The following is a 20,884-nucleotide window of genomic DNA, read 5'->3' as shown; positions in this document are numbered from 1 at the left end:
CAGGCTCATAATTTATTTTTCACCTGCCCTGTCTCTGCACTCTCTTAACAACACCACAACTGCTGCAGACCCAGATCCTACCCTTGGAAAACTGAGGCGGTTCCTTAGCCAGTGCCTCGCACCAGCTTACGGAGCTGCTCCATTAATGACCACCGTGGGCAGGTAAAGCCACCTTTACCTTTGGCGAAAGCCATGCCTTGCTCCAAGTGCAGGGCCAGATCCTTGGGGAGTTGCCCTGCCACAGCCAACATAGTCAGTGTTCAGATGTGACACCACTTCAATTCATTGTTTCCATTTCTACAATAAGATGATGTAAAAATTCTTGTGACTGAACATGCAAAGGCACTCGTAAAAAAGCCTATTAATTTTTATGCCTCATAAACATAAACCAAAATTCTCTTTAAGTTTGTGAAATTCTCTTTGAGAATGTGAAAACATTCCTTTTAAAACCTGAGTTTGTAGGACACAGAACAAACCGGATTTCAAAACAAAAGTCTGGTTTCTATTCTCTCGAGAATTCTATTATTGTTAATTAATAATTCCGGTTTGCCTTTGTTTTCAAGGCTTTTCAAGGGAAATATTTCTGAAGCTCCGCTGTTTTACTGCTTTTCTTTGATGAATGTTTTATCAAATAGTAATCAACATCTTGTAATGCAATTGTATGGTTTACAACTGTTATATACTGAAACCTAAAGCAACTGAAAGAAGCAAAAGCAGAAGACAAAATTATTAAACCTCTAGACTTTCCGAAAAGCTGGAGTGCCATAATATTAATTTATGCTAAAGCCAAGCAGCATGTTGCTGTTTTGCTACTGCCTGTCACTTCCCTGAGTGGTGGGATTTGTTTGCTAGCATGTAATCACACATTTAATCATACTTTTGGAAATGTGGGCATAGGAAGCGGTGGTGCTAGCAAGGCCACCCACTGTTGTCCGAGCTGTAAAGCAGAGCCCTGGCAGACACTGACATGTGCTTGTACCTCTCTCAAGGTGGGCCATTGGTCTTGATGACATTGCAACCTTCTACATGCCTGACAATTATGGCACCTCATCAAATAGTAGACTTTTTTTATTATGTATTGAAGAGCTATTTGAAAACAATGTGGTGGTTTTATGGTCTGAGCGTATGGCCATTTCCCCTCAGCAGCTGTGCTGGGTGCTGTGCCACCAGCTCAGCACACAGACTCGCTTCTGATGCAGAACATCACTGCTGGATGAGAGCATTTCTAGCATACATGATTTATTTACAGGCTGACAAAATGTAGGCCTTAAGGCTGAATATTAATGTAATAACCCTAACTGCAATAAACCGGCTGTTTTTCGGAAGTGCTGATCTCCCACAGCTTTCAATGGCCCTAATTTTCCCCTCCCATATTCTTCAGTGCTCTAAAAATCAGAGAGCTTTCATTTCACTCTCTAAATACAGTCTTGTGTCAAGCAGCCTTCAGTGTTACCATTTTGTTTTGGGATTGATTCCTGTATTCTGCAAAAACCAGAGGCTTGCAAACTGTTTGGGGGACTGTTTCTAAGTTTGTTGTTGTTGTTGTTTTTTTGGTTGGTATTTTTGTTTGTTTGTTTTGATTCTTTTTTTTTCCTTAAATATTCAGAAGAATAGCACTATATACAGCACTCCCCCGAACAGTACACAGGAACCACAGATATGCTGTCACCATTAAATGACACCCCTAGGGAAGCTTCAAACAGTTTAGACACAGGAAATCTTTCTGGTGGAGAAGCGCTGGCATGTTTCTGTGGTGTTTGTTACAAGGATGTATTTAGACCATTGCTGTCATTTATATTTTAAGTTACCAGGTGCACAGAAAGGGCTAGAAAAGCCTGTGCCCACCATACCTAAAAAGATTCCTTTTCTCCTGCCATCACACTTCTTTGTTCAGCCCCGGTTTCCAGCTGTATGAGCAGCAGCAGCTTTCACCAACCCTCCACAGTTTGCAAGGTGATTTCTAATTGTTTTTCTTTGCTAAGAAATGGGTGGAAAAACGAAGGCCGCTCTGTGTAGGGGGAGGCAGAGCCCCTGCTTGTTGGGAACCACCGTCCTCCGGAGGGGAGGCTGAGGCTGGTGGCCACAGGGCAGGGTGTGAAACAACGGCATGTAGTGAGATCTGGAGACTTGACCTCGCTGCACTGCTATTCCTTAGACTTCATTTTCAAAAAATGTATTTAAACCTGTGAGAGCTGTTTATCTTATATTGATGTCCCTCCAAACAATGATTCTTGTACAGCAAAGCCCTGCCAAATTTTTCTGTTCTCGTGTGGTCTTGGGTTGCCGATATACTATTCAGTAGGAAATAGAAGTCCTAAAACCAATACTGGTGGAAAGATGATCAAAAGAAGGTGAGCAAGACTGTTTCTTGCCCCTAAAGAGATGACAGGGGCAATGGCTTGAGGAATCTTTGCTTTTCTATGGCTATTTTCATGTCTATTTCTACACTTATGAAGTAGGAGGAGCTGCAATGAACATTTCACAGGAGCAAATCCTGTTCAAGATCAATAAACTAACTTCCATAAGCTTTGGCCCCAGTTTATGTACTTTGAAGTGGAATTTGAAAAAAAATAAAAATGCCAGAACCAATATACAGCTCTGAGCAGACAGAGGGTTTATCATATTCCTATTTTATGATTCTTTTGCCAGAGGGAATCTTTTGTCATAACTGTGCTGGTATTGTTGCATTCATTAAAGAAAAAAAAAAAAAAAGAGGGAAATTATATTGCTCACCCGGTGTTTCATTTCTGATGAGTGGTCCCGCACACCACGGGAGCTCAGAGGCAGGCATGTATGGGAAAGCCCTCTGACCTCCCCATGGCACTAGGTGGCCTCAACAGCATGAGGGTGATACTCCCCATTTTGCCGTAGCCCGTGTGTTTGAACGGCAAAGGTGGGTGGTGGCTCTGTGCTGCTCGCTGAGGGGTTTTTAGGGGGTTCACCAAGGAGGCAGCAGCAGGAGTGGAGCTCAACTCGCTGCCCAGAGCCCGAAGATTTGCGGATGCTGAGCAGCCGTAAACCACCAGCTCTGCTCCAGGATGGGACTGGGGGGAGGGTGAGAAAGAAAATACGGTGGTTTTTTTCTCAGAATAACAACCCCTTTACTTCCTCAGATGGGCTGTGTGCACAGAGGAATTGCTCACCTGAGTACACTGGGCCAATAGAAATTGCTCAGTGGTGGTTTTTACCCCAGCTGAAGAGCCAAAGTTTGGAATTCTTTCACCCTTTCTTTAGCCTGAGTGTCTCCCCACCTCTGTCTGCTGTGGGCTGCTTTAGGCACAGCTGGCCTAACCAGCAGCTGTAGCACATCTTTCAGACCAGATCATGCCAGTGTTTATATGAAGGTAACAGAAGGATTTAAGGCAAATTCACAAGACGAGCGAAACGTCCTGGCTGTGTGTAAATGCCCATCAGATGGCATGTAGTTTCCAAGGTAATATACAATACATGGAGGAAATACATCCTCGCATCCCCCGAGGCAGCGAGCGAGAACAGACTGTGGCTGTGCTCCTCGGAATCCTTTCGAACAGCTCTTGTACCCACGGGGAGCTCGAGGGCACAGGAAGCCTGAGAGCACACGGGTACAGCAGGTCACTCTGCAGCCGAGGATGGGCACATCGGCACTTGGGCACCAAGACCTTTGTTGGGTGGGGAAGCTTTTTAGGGACAGGAAAGATATTTGTATTTTTTTACATTTATTTTTTTTACGTTGGAAGGATGACTGAAGAATTTTATAACTGTTTCATTTAAATGCTGAGCTCTCAAGAAACTGCAGCCAGCCTCCTGCCGACTCCGTGTGTGCACTTACGGTCGGTCTACAGGTGTCAGACAGTTGGGAAGAAATGTGGGTGGAAAGAATCATTTGGAGCATATTGGATTTTAATGAAACAAACTGTTTCTGGGATAATCTTTAATCTTCTCTGTGTCCTCATGGTGATCAGGAGCCAGCCTTTTTATGCACTGCTAACTATTCAGAGCAGAGTATTGCTACATCTTGCAGCTGAAGCCAGACTTTAAAAAATCTTTAGATACCTAATCCCCTCTAAAATCAATACTTGCTAATTAGCACACGTATTTAGCTTCACACACATACATATAAATTGCATATTAGTGATGCCCTGTGCAAATATATGCCTTGGTCTCCAGACATTATTTAGAAAGATATGTTAGAGGAGTTGAGAAGGTACCTGCAGATCAATTAGTATCCCAAATTACTGCTCTTGGATGCTGGTTGTTCTAGGTCCGTACGCAGCTGGGCTTTTCCTGGTGGAGGTTTGCCCCTGCTGTAAGGTGACCTGTCTGTGCCTTTTCCCTCTTCAAATTTAATCTTCACAGGGTTGAAGACATGCTTATGGGATTAGGGAGCTTGAGAGTACTTTTTTTCCCTGGAATTTGTTGTGGTGTATAAGGGGAAATTGTAGCAGAAAAGGCAAAGAGAGCCATCGGCCTTTCAAGTTTCCACCCATCCCTGGGTATTTCTAAGGGAAGAGGCAATCAACCCCACATCACGCAATTTTCCCTTCTCTAATGCAGAGAGGAGTAGGGGCTGAAGTCCTCCCTCTCCCCAGCTGAAAGGAGGTGACCTGGGTGTAGTTAAACATCAACGTATAAAGCCTTAAATTACGTGCTAAACTGCAAAACAAAACCTGAAAGCAGCTGGTGATTGCTTATAGTAATGCAGAATGGGAAAGAAAGAATGCAAAATGAGCAAAATGCCAAAAGATGTAATTCCCTTCAAAACATGAGCCTGAGAGACCCCAGGGAGGGGGTCGGACGCAGGGGCAGGCAGGTGCCTGTGCCTGTGATGGTGCAGTAGGAAAGCACAGGTCACTTTGCTGCTTTGGATATTCACATCACTGTGGGCCAGAGGGCCGAGACGCCTGTCCTTGCTGAGCAGAAAAACCCAATCCAACATGAAACTGCTTGAACCCCTTTTTTTGGATTTAGGTGAAAAGCCCTTTTTTCCCCTTCCCCATTTGGCAGGTCTTGGCCCTGTTTCCCAGCTTCAGCTGGTACCTCCTTCCCAGAAGGCCTAGGGCTAGCTCTGGGTGCTGCTTCTTGGGGCTTTGCTTGCCAACTGGGGCACTCTGTTTTGGAGTAAAATGAGGGTAGAAGAGATGTTCAGGAAGGTGTGGGATGACATACGATTCTCCCTGCTCCTTAGCTGGGCAGTAAATATTCATATTCTTAATGTTACCTATTTTAATGCAGCTTTGTTGACCAAGTAGACAACATGCATATGTTTACTCTTCTCTTTTTTTTTCTTTTTTTTTTCCCCCACTTCTTTTCTGGTGAGAGAAAAAAAGATCTATGCATACACCTCAGAGGCACCAACTACTTTTGGCTAACAGATTGATGCTGCTCTACCGCAACTGGACTTTTTTCAAGAAGTACTGAAGACCCTTCAACCCCCAGTGAACTGAACTGAGATGCAGGGAAAGGAAACCTGGGGCATCTGTGGGTGGTCATGCAAACTGCAGGCACCCAAAATCAGGAATGTGTTGGTAAAGTTTGGTCTTTCCGTTACCTCCTTTTCTCTTCCTACCAGGCACTTTGCACTATGAGTCCAAGGTGTTTATGAAGGAGATGAATTCATTGTGTATTAGCAGTAAGGGCAGGGCTTGTCAGAGGGCATTTGGCCACTAACCAGGCACCTGCTCCTGTCTGCGGAACCTGTGCCTCTGAATAATGCTGGTCTTCTTTTCCCTACATATCTATGTATGTATAAAAATCCTGGTGCAGCAGATTTCTGAGCAACATATGTCTGAATTCATTATGATAAAATGGTCTTGTTAAATTTTCTTGTAATTTGATGTGAGATAATTGAGTAATGATTTTAATTTTTTACTCTGTCTGCAGTAAAAATCTAACAGAGTTCTTTACATGTTCTTTCAAAGTAAGTAGACATAATTACAATTGACAATTCAATTTACTAGTGGTCTCTGTGCATTTTCTGTTCCCTCATCAATAAAGGAAAATAGCGAGGAGGTTGTTTGTAAGCAGCAGTTCTTGAGGATTGTGTTTTTGTAAGGTTTTTACACCTCCTTTGTGTGGAAAAAAAGCAAGAACATTAGGATGAAACTAATGCAAACAGAGCCTTCAAAAATGTGTCTTTTCGTGATGTAAAGAGACTAAGAAGAAAGATCTGAGGTTTTGCCCTTCTTTTCTTCATTGCACATTTCAGATCAAATCCAGCGCTGGACTCATCTTTGGAAGCTCCTAGGTGCTTTAACTCTGCGATTTCAACATATTTCCAGCAAGGTAAGAAGCTTTTTATGTGCTAGGGAAAGGGATGGATGATGAAAATAGCCAGATTTTCTCATTTCATTCAAGGTGTTGTAGATTAAGTGTGACTCCTCTGAAGCTGGTGCAGGACCTGCACCAGGGGATATGGGTAGATGTAAGATAGGGCCGATTGTCCTCCAGTATGTTACGTCTGAGCAACCAGTTTGGATTCGGAAAGAAGAACTGGGAGCGTGCAGGGTTTTGGAAAGGGGAAGAAAGGAGGCAATTCTGGCTCAGCTGGTAGGGAGCGGCGGGATGCTCAGAAGCTGTGTGCCAGGCACTTTGGCTGATCCGCTGTGAAGCTTTCCCTAAACTGCCGAGGTTTTGTGTGTTGCTCATGTCCACAGCACAGGAAGCCGTATTTGCCAGCTGACCTCACACGAAGTGGAGAGGATTGACCGTGGCTGATTTGAGCTCTTATGGTTGCTTGCTGGGCCAGAGCTTTTCTTAGCCACTTGGCAGCAAACACTGGTGCTGGTGATGGATAGCCTGGCCTAAAAGGACGGCAAGGACCAGACTGGATTGCCCAGGCAACTCAGACTTGCTCCACGGGGATGGAGTTACTGTTCACTGTGATTTCTTTTCTGCTGACATTGTGCTCTGCAAATTATGAGATGCAAAAAATATGTGGGGAAGTTTTAATTGTAAGGCTAATTAAATGAGACCATGACTGTGTTAAATCTGTGGTTCCATTTCCCAGGAACAGTAGGAATACAGGAGAGCAGGGCTGGGACCTTGCATGGATGCATCTGCATATTTCCATCAAAGGCAGTCATTTGTCATTTTATGTTTGTGCAGGTTTTTGCCCTAAAGATCCTGTAAAAAAGTATCTTTTTAGGGTGATTTTTTTTCCATTGAAAGTTGGACTGCTCCTAAAGATGGCTATGCTTGTGACAGCTGGGAAGAATGTGGGGTAATTGTCCATCCCTACCAATTTTATGGACAAAGCATAAAACAGAGCAGTGACTTGGGACACAGCTTGGGTGTCTCTGTTCCAGAAAGGCCGTGTCCACTGTCAGGGTACAGCACTGGCAGGAAACGCGCAGATAGGCAGAAATACATGAAAGGCCATCAAAATGGTCGTCGCCCACCAACCTCCCAGAGCACAGTCCTGCAAGGAGCCAGTGAGGTACCCTGAGAGCTCACCGTGCTTCAGCCACGTGCTGAAACACGACCGGTCTTGTCCTAAAGCCAACCAAATCGACAAAAGTTGTGTCAGTCACATTTTGATAGGCTGTCATCTGGCTATGGCATGCTGCAGTCTGGCCATGCCAGGGCTCGGAGCCCGGGCTTGTCTGTGTACTTCATGGGCTTCAGAGTTGACTGCCTTCACCTTCGTGACTGGCATCCAGAGAGGAGGTTGTTGTCGCAGTCAGGTCTTGCATCTTTATGCAGTATTAAAGAGCCATCACGTGTCTTACTGGGGAAGACCAAGAGAGGTTTTGGTCTTCTAATTCAGATGCTACTAAACCCAGGTTTTCTAACAGGATGGTCCCACTGTATGCTGGATCATTGTCTTCTTGTACAGGTGCCTCTTTCATCTTTAGTTTCAGAGCAGGAGATGCCCAGTCACAGGAAGGACCATACTGTGCCCTTAAAAAAAAAAAAAAAAAAAAAGAAAAAAAAAAAAGAAAATTATAGGTCTGTGATTTCAATGCTATGAATATCACTTGTTGTCAAGGTGGGAGTTTAGAGTCAGAGACCAGCACAGGGAACAATGTGCCAGCCAGCCTGCTTGAACTTCAGTCCTTCTGAACCAAGAAATACTTTAATTATTTTATGCAACACGTGGCCTTTTGATTCTGGCAAGCAGAGGCAGAAGAGAAAGTTGCTATGCAACCAAGCAAGCAGCTGCTGAGCTGAGGAGTCCAGGAACTGGGAACTTTTACAAACAGGGATTGTCTTGAAAAATACAAACAGGCAGAATTTTTTGATTGCTTCCAATTATCATATTTGTCATCATCTTGCTTCTGAATTTATTTAGCCAATGTTGGCAAAGGGTCATAAAAATGTTGCCTCAGGTGGAGTCTGGCAGCCTGTTTTGGGGACTACAAAACTATGGGAATTTGGCTTTGGTGAGAGTGACATTCTGTACATGCAGCTGACAAGGGACTTTATTTCAGTCTAGGCTTGCATTGAATCCAGAAATCTCCCCCTGTAACCGTAGTGCTAGCTCGGGCCTGCCTTCCCTCTGGCAGCAGTGCAGATTCAATGTGAGGCTGAGCCCAAAGCCAGGGGCTTGCAGGGATGTGCTGTGAGGTGGTGGGGGGGGGGGGGCACGCACTTCGTTTCTTCCTAAACCAAAATGAGATACAGGGTCAGGGCAGGGACCTTCACTGTGGGGTGAACATTTGTTAAGGTGAATGGATGAATTTTGCTCGTGTTGCCTGCAAAAATAAACCCGGCTATTTTCTTAAAGACTGGGCAAGCAGAAAACTCTGGTGCTACCCCTCTGCTCAGTTATAGTTCTGATATGTGTTGCTAGCAGGGAGACCTGTCTGTCATTAGCCTTTTATTAAATAAATAAATGAATAAATTGTAGTGAAAAACAAGCTCCCTTTTGTTCCCTCAGATACACACTATGAGCTAGTAAAGGTTGCTGACAACCTTTTTAGTGGAGTTACAACTGAATTACAACAGGACATAAAATACAAGCTCTGACTACCACTTGTGCCATTTAACTACTTAATAAATTCCAAAGCAAGTGGGCATTCAGGGCTGTAAACAAGTCCTTTACTACCATCCCTTCCCATACAGGTTGTAGACACTGTTTAAAGACTCTGACTTAGAAGTAATGTTTTGGAATAATCACTTCTCCCCCTGTGCCACAACGTAATTCATGGCGGGGGTTACGTGAAGCCCCTGCAAGGGCAGATTGATGGTTGAAGAACTGAAAAGGAGAGCCACAAATCCTTCATCAAATTACAGCCAGGGTGTTCAGGCTGCCTCCTCCTACTCTTAGTGATAATATCTAGACAGTAAATTATCATATCAAAGCATAGAATTCAAAGAAACAGAGTGATAATCATCTCCAATTCCTGGTGGATAAGCAACTAATGGGAGATTTAATGTACTACAAATGCAGGAGATAACAAAATAATTACAAAATGGCAAACTGCTGAAGATTTTTAGGAAGAAGGACAAGGAGAAAAATGTTTTTCAAGTAGTGCTTGTTATAAGGAAAACATATATCAACAGCCCGTCTTTGAACAGATGCATTAGGGAAATTATACCCAAGCATGTCCACTTGGTGTGTTTCCTTGTTCTGCATGTTCCTTAAATTGTGTTCGAGCAAGAAACCATAATCTTTTTTTTTAATAGTAAAGCTCATTTCCCTGGTCGCAGGAAATAATAGTCTAATTTGTCTGTTCATGGTTTGGGATGTTTAGAGTACATACAGTGAATGGGTAATGGTGCAGGCACCCAGGAAGCCTTTCAGCCCAAAAGGCCGTTTAAAAATACTATTATAAGATGTTAAATCAACCTGAAGGAGCTGAATGGGAAAAATCAGAGAGGTTTCTGTCTGCGAAGATGCAATGTGTCTGCCTGGAGCTGGGAATTGGTGAGTGACGAGGCAGCGGGGGATGGCTGGGTTTGCCGGTGGGAGGTACATGCCATGCAGCAGTCCACGAAAGGTTTCTGAAAGCGGATGAGCAGCAAGATTGAGTTTGTGAGGCAAGATTGTATCAGATGGGAGATGTATTACAGTTTTTTTATGGCTGAATATATAAGAAAATTGCATCTTACAGATATTATGCAGCAGGAATCTGCAAAATGAAGCCATGCCCTGATCCTGGAGGGGGAAGATGGATGCTGTGCTCAGGTCCTAGGTCTGTCTGCCAGAGGGGACCGTGCTGGTTGCAGTGGAGACTGAGGCAGGTAAGGGAGGTTTGGAAAGGGGGTGGAAGGTGGACTTGGGCTCTGCTTGGCAGGGTTGTGCCTGTAGTGAGGAGAAGGCACCAGGAACTTCCAGAGCAGCTGAGAGTTTAATCTGGACAGAGATGCAACAATTGAGGAAGAGCAGAAAGGCAGTTAGGAGCTGAGTTGTGCTGTAGGAGTGAATGAAGGATCTTATGGTGGGTGACAGCTCGAGAACAACAAACCGCTCCTTGGGAAGAAGAAAGCACCATTTCACATGTCTGTGAAGCCATCATTTGTCTTCTGGTGAGTGCAGGCTGATCTGCAGAGACTCTGGCCTTTTCCAAACACTGAAAATAATTATCCTTGTTCCAAAGAGCTTAAAGTCAAAACCAAAAGAAGACAAAGATGAGTTCAAAGGAAACAAGGACAAGAGAAATTTAAGAGTGTACAATCTTCAAAATGTCATTAATTGTAAATAATGATTTGCCTGACCTTGGCACTGCTCCCAGGAAGTCACACCAGGCTCAAGAATGCAACACGATGACGCACAACTTGAAAATATTGTGTCAAGCACCACCTGGTTCCTGTTAGCTGAATGCCTCGTTGACATTGCTCATTCGTTCTTCACTCGAATGAAAACTCATGGACTCATTGATGGATGGAACTTGATGGAACTGCTTGGCAAACGTTAATGGTTTTAAAATGTTTAATAAACTACTAATTAAAGGAGGGGAAAAAACAGAGCTCAAAAAAGTCTGCAAGAACGTTGTGGGTTGGTTTTTTTCCCCAACATCTTGAAAATTAAGTATTTTAAATTGATTGACAAAAACTTTTTTTCTTTTTTTTTTTTTTTCATCTGCCTTTAGGATGTTTATGGAAACTACTTTGATAGGTATACCCAAATACTGACAATGCTCCTTGTCTCTTCCTCAAGGACCTTGGTATTGCTTGTGAAGATATCATTTCTATGAAACCTGTAAGTGGATCACACCCATTGGTTTTTTGAAGCAGAGCTTCATGGGGGTGCCCTCTCAAAGCCCAGCTGGTAGGAGAAACAATGTTCATGAACTAAATATCCTTAATGGTTTTTTGGGAGGAGTATGCATTGAATAGCTTTTCATACCTCTAAAACAAATACAGAGAAGTATTTTAACTGCTGGCATCCGTCTTAGCCTCCTGCAGACTAGCTGACCCATCTGCTTTGCTTGCTACTGCTGCAAAACTGGACTTTAACTTCATGGATGAGAAACTTCAAGGTGACCATAGGGAAGATGCCCAAGTGTAAGGATTCATGTGTCATTTTGTCCCCTTTTAAAAATGTAGGGTTAATTTCCTAATTAATAGTGGGATGATATTTGCTCTTATTTCCTTTCCCTATGGGGAGAGGTTTTGGACTTTTATAATATTGTGTGTGTGTGTGTGATGTGTCTATGCTCATACAGATCATGCACATGTGAATATTTATGTCTACGTATCTGCCTTTCTGTCACAGATTGCTGTGATTGCTATATACTTGTGGCTGAGAAAGCAGGGCTAAAATGCAGCTTGAACGGATATGGGAAGCTGGAGACCCTGGTGGTAATAATTAGTGTTTCTTGAGGAGTGACTCCATGTTCTTGAGCTGACCCCCAAGGAGAAAATCTCTGCTTTAAGGGGCACATGTTTTGCTAGAAATACTCTGATTCAAGCTTGGCTCCTCCTGTTGTGTAAATGAACTTGGATAATGAAGCAGTTGTAATTTTTAAGATTGAGATTAATGCATCTAATGAACCTCTGCTCATTCATATTTACACTGAACAGCTTCTCCATGTAACAAGTGGATAAGAGGAACACAGTTTATCAAGTATCTTCCCTGATAATATAAATAAATCTTGCCAAGTTACTTTTTTGAGAGAAAATACAATATTCTCTGGGTCTCAGTGAGCAATTGTGAAATCAGCTGTTTCCTCTACGCTTTAAAAATGCCATTTGTATCTAATTATTCAAAGCAGAAATGTGAGGAGGACCACATAATTCCTTCCGAGGCCTGAAGAGATCTTGCTGTGACTTCAAACCCCAGCAAACCTAGCAAAATCAAAACAATCCTAAATAATGACAGCTGAATGGAAAGGGGGGTGTTCTTCTTCTGAAAGTCTGCAGTTCTACAGGAATTAATGTTTCTTAGTCATCTAAGATCCCATATTGGCAAGCGAAATAACAAAATGGAGAAAATGTCTAGAATACCATCCATAACAAAACAAACAAATCAGGAATTTTGCCAAGATGTAATTCAGGCAATTAAACAGGGAAAACATTCCTGCCTTAATCTTGCTGTGTGTTTATTTGTTCATCTTAAGCTAGAATTAGAACTTGTAGATTTATGTACTGTATATTAAATAAAATAAAAAAATCTCTGCTAGAACACTTCTTTCTGCACAGAAAGTAATGTTTGGCAGAGGTGATTCTATACTAGCAGATTTGCCTTTCAAATATTCTCACAAATTAAAAAAAAATTCTTATGAACCAGTTTAACTATTCTGAGCACTGAAGAAAAGCATCCATGGGTGACACAAACTGAAGCTCTAACCTGAACATCTGCAGCTGAAGTCTTACTTCTGTTGACAATTGGAATCCCTTGAGCTAGGCCAAGCATGGCAATGGTAGCAAGGCTATCTAGAAATACAAATACCTTATAACCAAGCCAACCTTTGCCTCCTCCTGCCCTTAGGAGACCCTTCCCTCTAAATTGGTGCTTTTCCTTTAGGTTCAAAACTCTCTGTAGAATTTCTCCTGAACCAGCTCCTACCCCAATTTTTTTACGTTTTATGAGCTCGATTCACCCTTTGCTACTAAAACTCTGTCGTTTTCCCAGAGAGAGACTGACAAAGCCTGGGTCGGGAAGATTTTGTTCAGTTCATAAAATTTGCTGACTTTTTACCAGGTGCTTTGCACCCAGGTGAGACTAGCTCAATTTGCTGGACGAGCCAGAACCTGCCCATGAAAAGAAAGGCCGGGTGACAAGGGACATTGCTGATGCCTCTGTGTGGCTCTGCTGGGTTCGACATGGGGAAGTTTCCCTGGAATTGGTTTCTGTGTTGATGAAGGTGTGGGGAGGTGGAAGGGCAAGGGCTTTTCACAGTGTGAGATAGCAACACACTGTTGTAGATGGCTCTTGTTTCAATTCTGCGTGCCACTAACTGCTGCTAAGCCAAAGATAATATTGCTGCTGGTAGAGAGGAGGCTTCTCCAGTTTTAGTAGCCCTAACTATGTGCCATTAAGAGAGGGAATCAGAAATGTTGAGCATTACACTGAGTGCCTCTGATGCCTCTGCTCACTTCTAAAGCATGGGGATTGTCAGGGCTTAGCAGGAATGTGGACTGAAGGAAATCTGGGCTGGTAAATGACCTACTTCCAAACTTCTACAATTTCATGTGAAAATAGCGAAAGCCACAGTAAATATGGGATCACAGAAAGCTCTGTTTCTAAAGGCACTTTTCAGAAGAACCTCATTTTAAGGCAATGCTAGCTCTGGAAATAACTTATTACACTTATTTATAAGATGCTCATGAATAATTTACGCTACATTAACTTGTAAATGTGATAGCTTTTGAAATCATTAAGCTCCAGTAGCTTGCTTTGTAAATCCATTGGCTGGGTCTCATTATTAAAAGCTAATTAGCTCTTTCAACTGGAACATATTTTGTAAAATAGCTATGCTAGTATTCTTCTTTATATTACAATGGATTAATTATTAATTCTAAAAATATTCCAGCAATGGCATAATGGAAATATTTAATAATAAAGATATAAAATTCTATACAAACAGATAATTCCATTACATCTTTAACAAGTTTTCCAAAACCTGGTAAGCGAAGTATCAGGATTATGGTTGTTTTTATGAACATATGATATTGGAAATCTCTGATTTATACATTATTTCTTTAAAGATTGTAATTTATACATGGGAGGGATATTTTCAAAGGGTTAATTTGGATGTGTGAGAAGCTTGGGGCTTTGCTTAAAAAGTTATACTCCCAAAATTAAATTTCTAAGCCATGGTTGGCACTAGAAAGGATCCAGACACGAATAAGTGTGAGCAGTGCACCCATGACAACAGGGGCAAGAGGTGGGGCGATGCATGAGGCTGCTTTTGCCTCCACTCACAAGGGAAATACTGTGGCTGCCAGTCAGTTGCAAAGTCATTTCTGCCACCAGGAAAAGAAGTAAGAGGAGCAGAGGAAAAATAGGCACCCACCAAGCACATTGCACCTCCAGTGCTGGACCAGGCATCGCACCCAGCAGAGCTCCACAGCAAGTGCCAAACCCAGGTGTCATAAACACCCCATTGAGCCGCCAAGCACCTGCCTGTGCCGTACCATGGGGAAGTTTATCTTTGCATGAATTACTTGTTCCCAAGTCGGCCCATCCTACCCTCTCTATCAAAATAATGACAGTATACCCATCCAGCACAATACAAGAGGAGCTGTTTTGTAGAATGTTTTTATTTCAGTATAAAGTAAAACATCATTGAGGTTCATTTGTGCCAAGGCCCTGGCTTTGGGAGAAGAGGCTCTGTAGGAAAATCAATAGCCACTGGGCATAAAAAAAAATAATCCAGCTGCTTTGATAATAATCATCTGTGTTGTATTTGAAAAGTATTTGCTATGTAAAATATCCAAACATTCTTTTTTTTCCAAATATTTTGGGTTTGTCTCTCCTTCAAATTTAAACAGTTTTAAACTTCAGTACATTTAAATCCCTATTACCAGCTTCTAAAGGGATTAGGGCAAATGGCTTTTATTCTGCAGTTACAATACCATTGCTTTCAAATACATCTTCTTGGATTTCCTGTTCAGAAGAAAAAAAAGGAGGAATTTAAGTAATTCACAGCAAAGCTACAATGTCTCCTTCTGCACTGATGAATGTTTCCCTTCAGGAAAGGCAGTTCTCTTATTAATATAACATCTGGCTTTCATCTTGAATAAATACAACAACTCAAAAGCAGGAGAAAAAGAGTAGAAAAATGTGAATTTTCCGGCATATCAAGCAGCCAAAAGGCCTAATTAACAGAAATAATATCTGGCAAGAATTGCTTCTCGAGAAATTGCCATAAATTAATGTTCTGGGGCAAGGTGTTTCAGGGGGACCACTTGGTCACCCGGAGAGCCAAGAGGAGTGGGATGGCAAGAAGAACAGACAACAGCATGGATTTATGATTCTGCACATCAAACCAGCCATTATCAGTGGGCCCTTCAGGGAGCCTTTGCTGTATTAACTACAGCAAGAAAGCTGTATAGTCTCACTAGCTGCTTTGTATCCTAGCCACATGCGATTCAGTGGTGTACTGCCGCCCTTTGCTGCCCTTTCCTCTTGTCAGGCAACGTGCCTCACTCCTGCAGGACTCATCTCGAAGTTCTCATGCCTTTTAAACTGCAGATTTTGAGAATTAGTCTTACTGTTCAGGGAAAAAATAAAGAAGATGTATTTAGCCTTTTTAGACTTTTATCATTAAAAAATGAAAAAAGCGCCAACCCCCCAGAAACCCGCCAAAAAAATCCTCCAGAAAACCAGTGAGGAGGGTAGAGATTTGACAGCCATCCCAGAGATGTTTTGTTTCCATGGCTGGAGAGTGGGGCTGTGGATGTATGCACATGCTCCTGATGGAAGTACAAGCCCATGTCAGCATCTGCCAGTGAGGAAGGTCTCTCTGGGTTGAACCCAGTTCAGATTTCTTGTCCCTCTCCTTTCCTATTGGGAGTGCATTGATTTGCCCTTGTCCATCAATGAGCAGATGCCGTGGTTTAACCCCAGCCAGCAACTAAGCACCATGCAGCCGCTCACTCACACCCCACACCCCCTCCCCCCCCGCAGTGGGATGGGGAGAAAATCGGGAAAAGAAGCAAAACCTGTGGGTTGAGATACGATAAGAATGGTTTAATAGAACAGAAAAGAAGAAACTAATAATGATAATGATAACACTAATAAAATGACAACAGCAATAATGAAAGGATTGGAATGTACAAATGATGCGCAGGGCAATTGCTCACCACCCACCCATCGACATCCCGCCAGTCCCCGAGCAGCGATTCCCCACTCCCACCTCCCAGTTCCTATACTAGATGGGACGTCCCATGGTATGGAATACACCGTTGGTCAGTTTGGGTCAGGTGCCCTGGCTGTGTCCTGTGCCAACTTCTTGTGCCCCTCCAGCTTTCTGGCTGGCTGGGCATGAGAAGCTGAAAAATCCTCGACTTTAGTGTAAACATACTGAGCACCAACTGAAAACATCAGTGTTATCAACATTCTTCACATACTGAGCTCAAAACACAGCACCGTACCAGCTGCTAGGAAGACAGTTAACTCTATCCCAGCTGAAACCAGGACAGCAGACCAGCCTGGTGAGCGGGATGTAGTTGGTTATTTATGTGCTGACAGTCATTATTCCTGCAGGATGCGAGTGGTCTGGGAATGCCCTGCATGGGGCAGGGACTGCTGCTCTGCTGGGACGGCAGCATGTTTGCGGCATGGGGGTGGTACCACAGGTGCTTGGAGATTCCTGAGCAGAGTTTTTTGCAACTTAGAAAATCATCGTGATCCCTGCAAACTGTTAACTGGAAGCTGAGCCCAGCCTGCAAAGAAGTAGTTGGCATGAGGGCAGTTGGCTATAAATGCTTTTTTTTATTTCTGTGCCATTTGAGCTACTGTGTAGCATTTTGATCTGAAAGCTCTCATAATTTAGAAGTTTTAAATTTAATTTTATGACTTTGCGAGATGATAGCTAATCTCATGTTTAATTTTTACCAAGACTTACCTTCCTTCCTTTCTTTTCCTTTTCTTTCTTTCTTCCTTCCTTTCTTTCTCTCTTTCTCTCTTTCTCACTTTCTTTTATTAAGTCCTTCTGGTCTTGTTTGTAAAATGCACTGTAAGGGCAAAGTCCTGGGAGATGCACCCAAGAGCTGCATTTGCCTCAGGGACTTGTATCTTCTCCCTTTATTAGGTCTGCTCCTGTCAGCCTTAAAACTCTGCAGCTTCACAGCATGCCCCTATAAGGCAAAATTCAATTCCTCCTTTCTGTAGAGGGGAAAACTGATGCACAGACCAGATAAATTACCTGCCCAAGGTCAGAGTGTGGCTGAGGGAGCAGTAGCACACTGATGAAACCATCTCTATCCCATTTTGATAAGCCTGAAAGTGGCTCTTGGTAGGAAGCACTAGCATGGGATATCTGCAGCAATGGAAAAAATATCTTTTTCCCCCTTTTCCATGTTATCTTTTTTTTTTTTTTTTTTTTTTTCCTTTAGCTTTCTGCAGCAAACCTTCACATAAGTCTTGGTGGTAAATTTTGTGGCTGATGGATGACTAGGCTACTGGTGGGTGAGGGTAAATGAGCAAAAATAAGTTTGTGGGGAGCAGGCAAAATGTTACAAATAAATTTGCAAGGATGTACTATCTTCTATCCTGCAAAACCATAGGGACCAAGTCTGGCCCCAGACAGCCATACTTAATTCCTACTCATCTTGATTACCATCTTTCAGCAGTTTCTGAGGTGCATTAGCCCGGGAGGGTACAGTTGAGTTCTCTTGTGATGGCCTCTTTCCATTAACTGAAAGCAAAGACCTTACATGTCAAGACCTTATGTTTCAAGAAGCTATTAGCTAATGACTTGACTTTCGCTTGACAAGTAGAATATTGTCAATGAAAAGAGAGGAGTCACTTTTTCAGTATGGTGAAAATATAGAGAAAGATTTCTGTTGTGGGGTAGACTTCAGTTTCCTGCTGAGAAAAAATCAGTCTTTTAATTCTTTTATATCTCTTCCATTCCTAAACATATAATCAGTGGTTGCCCAGAAAAATAGCATCAAAATGAAAGAAGACCTTTTAGTCATCCTTGCCCACACATCGAGGCAGCTGAATTTTCAGTACCCTCTCTTATTCCCCCAGTGCCTCATTGCTGGTGGTTTTACCCCTGGCCCCTGAGAGCCAGTCAAGTCACTCACTCATCTACATTTTCACAAGCACTTTTCTTCCCCGTCAGCTCTTAAAGCAACTTAGTGGGCTGGCTCTGGCACATCAGTGAATTTTTCTGGTAATTTTCGTCTGGTGATATGTTTTAGTGCATTAGATTGCTACAAAGAACTCCTGGAGAAATATCATATGATTAAAACAGTGAGTATTTGAAAACTCTGTAGAGAAGGAAATTAGCTTAACAGAGATTCACGACTCCTTCCAGAGCCTATTCCAGTTCCCACCAACATCTAGGGGGATGCTGTCATCGAACCGAAAGGGAAAATGGTGAGGTGCTAAATGTGCATTGACATTGAATGCTGCTGAATACTTAGGTAGGACTAAGAAAAGACAGATGGTCTCAATAGCTAATTGCAGCCATGGAGGTCTTGTGAAATTAGAAGGAAAATGCATTCCCAGATTCAGATATAGATACCCTGAGATTTATTTTTTTCATCTTGAAAGGCATGAAGATCAGGACAGTGGTTTTAATTGAAACACATCTAAGTTGTTTTTTCCCCATATTTCCTGTATGTCTGCAGGAAATTGAAACCTGGAAATAGCCAAGCTATGATAATTCCATCACCGTAAGGGTTTGCCTCCTGCTGCCTTTAGCTGTCCATTCTGATGGATTTGTCTTAACCTGCTCTTTTCTTTCCAATTACAGTGCTGGACCTGGAGCTGGGAGCATCAGAGCTGGCCCCTGCGGCACCGACCAGCCCTGCAAGTGCTACTGCAAGATCAAATAGCCCAGATGATGATGGTGAAAGCAGCAGAAGATATGAGGAATTTTCCCGTCACGGGACTTTCTCAGCAGCACGCATTATTCAGTCTTTCCATTTGTAATCATCACAGAGTCAGTCTTTCCTTACAAGTAAGAAAGGCATACTCCTGCTGACATTGAAAGCACTGGCAAAGGGCTGTAGACATCAGTGGGAAAAGACCAGGCCTTAATGAGTTTTGCCTCTTAAGTAAAACCTCAAATTGAATTCTTTTCTTCTTGCGTATAACCCTCTCAGTAATCTGAAAACATTTATTTCCGTGACCGTGGTTCTGGACAATAAATAATTCTTCCTTTGATGGGGAGAGAATTGATGTTCATAGTCCGTAGAGGTACCATTCTTTTTTGAAAAAGGAAGTCTCAAAGGCAGTTTTTCTAACTAAGTGGTTTGTGCAATCTTTCCAGATGCTGAGTACCTCCTGGGCAGCCCAACTGCACTCAGGTGTCACCTCACTCAGGGGCTGCTCTGCCACTGTTTCTAGGTGGTCGTTAAAAAACAGCTCAGCATTTACGTGTAGCTTGGTTAAAACTCATCTGTTGTGAAATAGCGTGGTTTTCTTGTTTTGCACGATACTCCTCTGTGGGTTTTGGGGCTTTACAGCAAAATATAGACTCAGATATTCTCATGGCATATTAAATACTGTTGTAATGTCCCCAGAGACTCCCCCCACCAGCAACCTGCTGTGATGGACTCTAAAAGGAGGTGATGGCACATTACCTTCACCAGGTCTCTATAGGAAAGCTCTGTGTATTGCCCTGACTTTACCGCCTTCTGCTAGTGCAGCCAACACTATGGGGTAGTACAAGTATTGCAGCTCCGCCAGCAGCAAAAAGGAGGAGAAAAGTTGCAAAGAAGGAGTCTGATCCTCTAGCTCTGGCACCAGTCAATGTTTTTGGTAATGTTGGGTGTGGTGGAGGTCCAGCCTCGCACACTGCTTCATCATCGCTGCTTGCCCACGGATGGTGACTCTGTGCTTACCATTAGGGATCAGCCCTGAAGGTTTCCAGGTTGTAATGAACTCTAGGCTGAAAGAACTCAAGTCTCCAAGGAGATAATCTACAGGTGTCTTACCTGGTGAAGAATGCCACTGCTCTTTAAATAATAATTAAATTTTCTGTATGTGACCAGATCGGTAGCTCTCCAAAAACTGGTTGTCACATGCACTATTTAAAAAAATAAAAATAAAAATCCTGACATTAATTATGCAATAGGCTTTGTTATTATGTTTATTGCTATTTTCTTGACTGTGTAATTTACTGTGCATAAATAAAAGGAGGTGGGCAAAAAGAAATCTTTTATAGTATCCTTTGCTGCAGTAGTGGAAATCAGTTTGTACAGTGATTGCCTTGTGCTTGGTTAGTGGTTCTGTCTTCACATGGAAAAGGGTTATAAAAAGCTTCTTTTAAAAACAGGCTGTAATAATCTTAATTATATGCCAAATTTCTTAGGACAGGAGGCACTATTGATAGGCTCTTGATCTTTGCAGAAACTTTCTCTTCAGCCTTCTGGGGAAGGTAGAGAGCAGAGGAGGGAGCAAATTCAAGAGCTGAAAATTTTCAAACAAAGATCAGCTGGAGATCCAAACCCAAGTAGCAAAGAATGGCAGCAGTCATGGGCAGTGGGATGACCACTGCCTCAGATGTTTTCTCCAGCTCCTTACATAAAATCTCTTACTCTTGCTTTGTGTGTAGTTCGGAATACCATGGTATCACTTTCACTGAACGGGAACAGATGTACTTTATCAGTGCTTGTGTCCTCATTGGAACTCATTTTGGTTTAGGTATCTTTAAATGGGCATGAAAATGGTAAAGGTGAAACCAATCAATGCAACGAAACTGTTTTCAGTGAACAGGCAGACACTGGACATTTAGTATTTTTCCCAGTCTGCTTAATAACAATCCCTTGTATAACATGGTCTACTTCTGTCATTTATTAAAATCTGTGATTTGGGGGGAAGAAAAAAAAAAGCAAT

General features: G+C 42.6%; 1 long non-coding RNA gene across 1 annotated transcript; it reads left to right on the top strand.

Moving 5' to 3' along the window:
• Positions 1 to 4,977: 4,977 nt before the first annotated feature.
• On the top strand, positions 4,978 to 19,944 carry LOC126039511 (uncharacterized). Its single transcript, XR_007506341.1, has 5 exons — positions 4,978 to 5,504; positions 6,185 to 6,261; positions 10,035 to 10,164; positions 11,081 to 11,191; positions 18,798 to 19,944. It is a non-coding gene; the product is annotated as an uncharacterized LOC126039511 (long non-coding RNA).
• Positions 19,945 to 20,884: the final 940 nt, after the last annotated feature.

The sequence above is a fragment of the Accipiter gentilis genome, chromosome 6 (genome assembly GCF_929443795.1).
Source record: "Accipiter gentilis chromosome 6, bAccGen1.1, whole genome shotgun sequence".
NCBI lineage: Eukaryota > Metazoa > Chordata > Aves > Accipitriformes > Accipitridae > Astur > Astur gentilis.
Note: the sequence above shows the minus strand (reverse complement) of the source record. Positions and strands in the feature narration are given on the sequence as shown.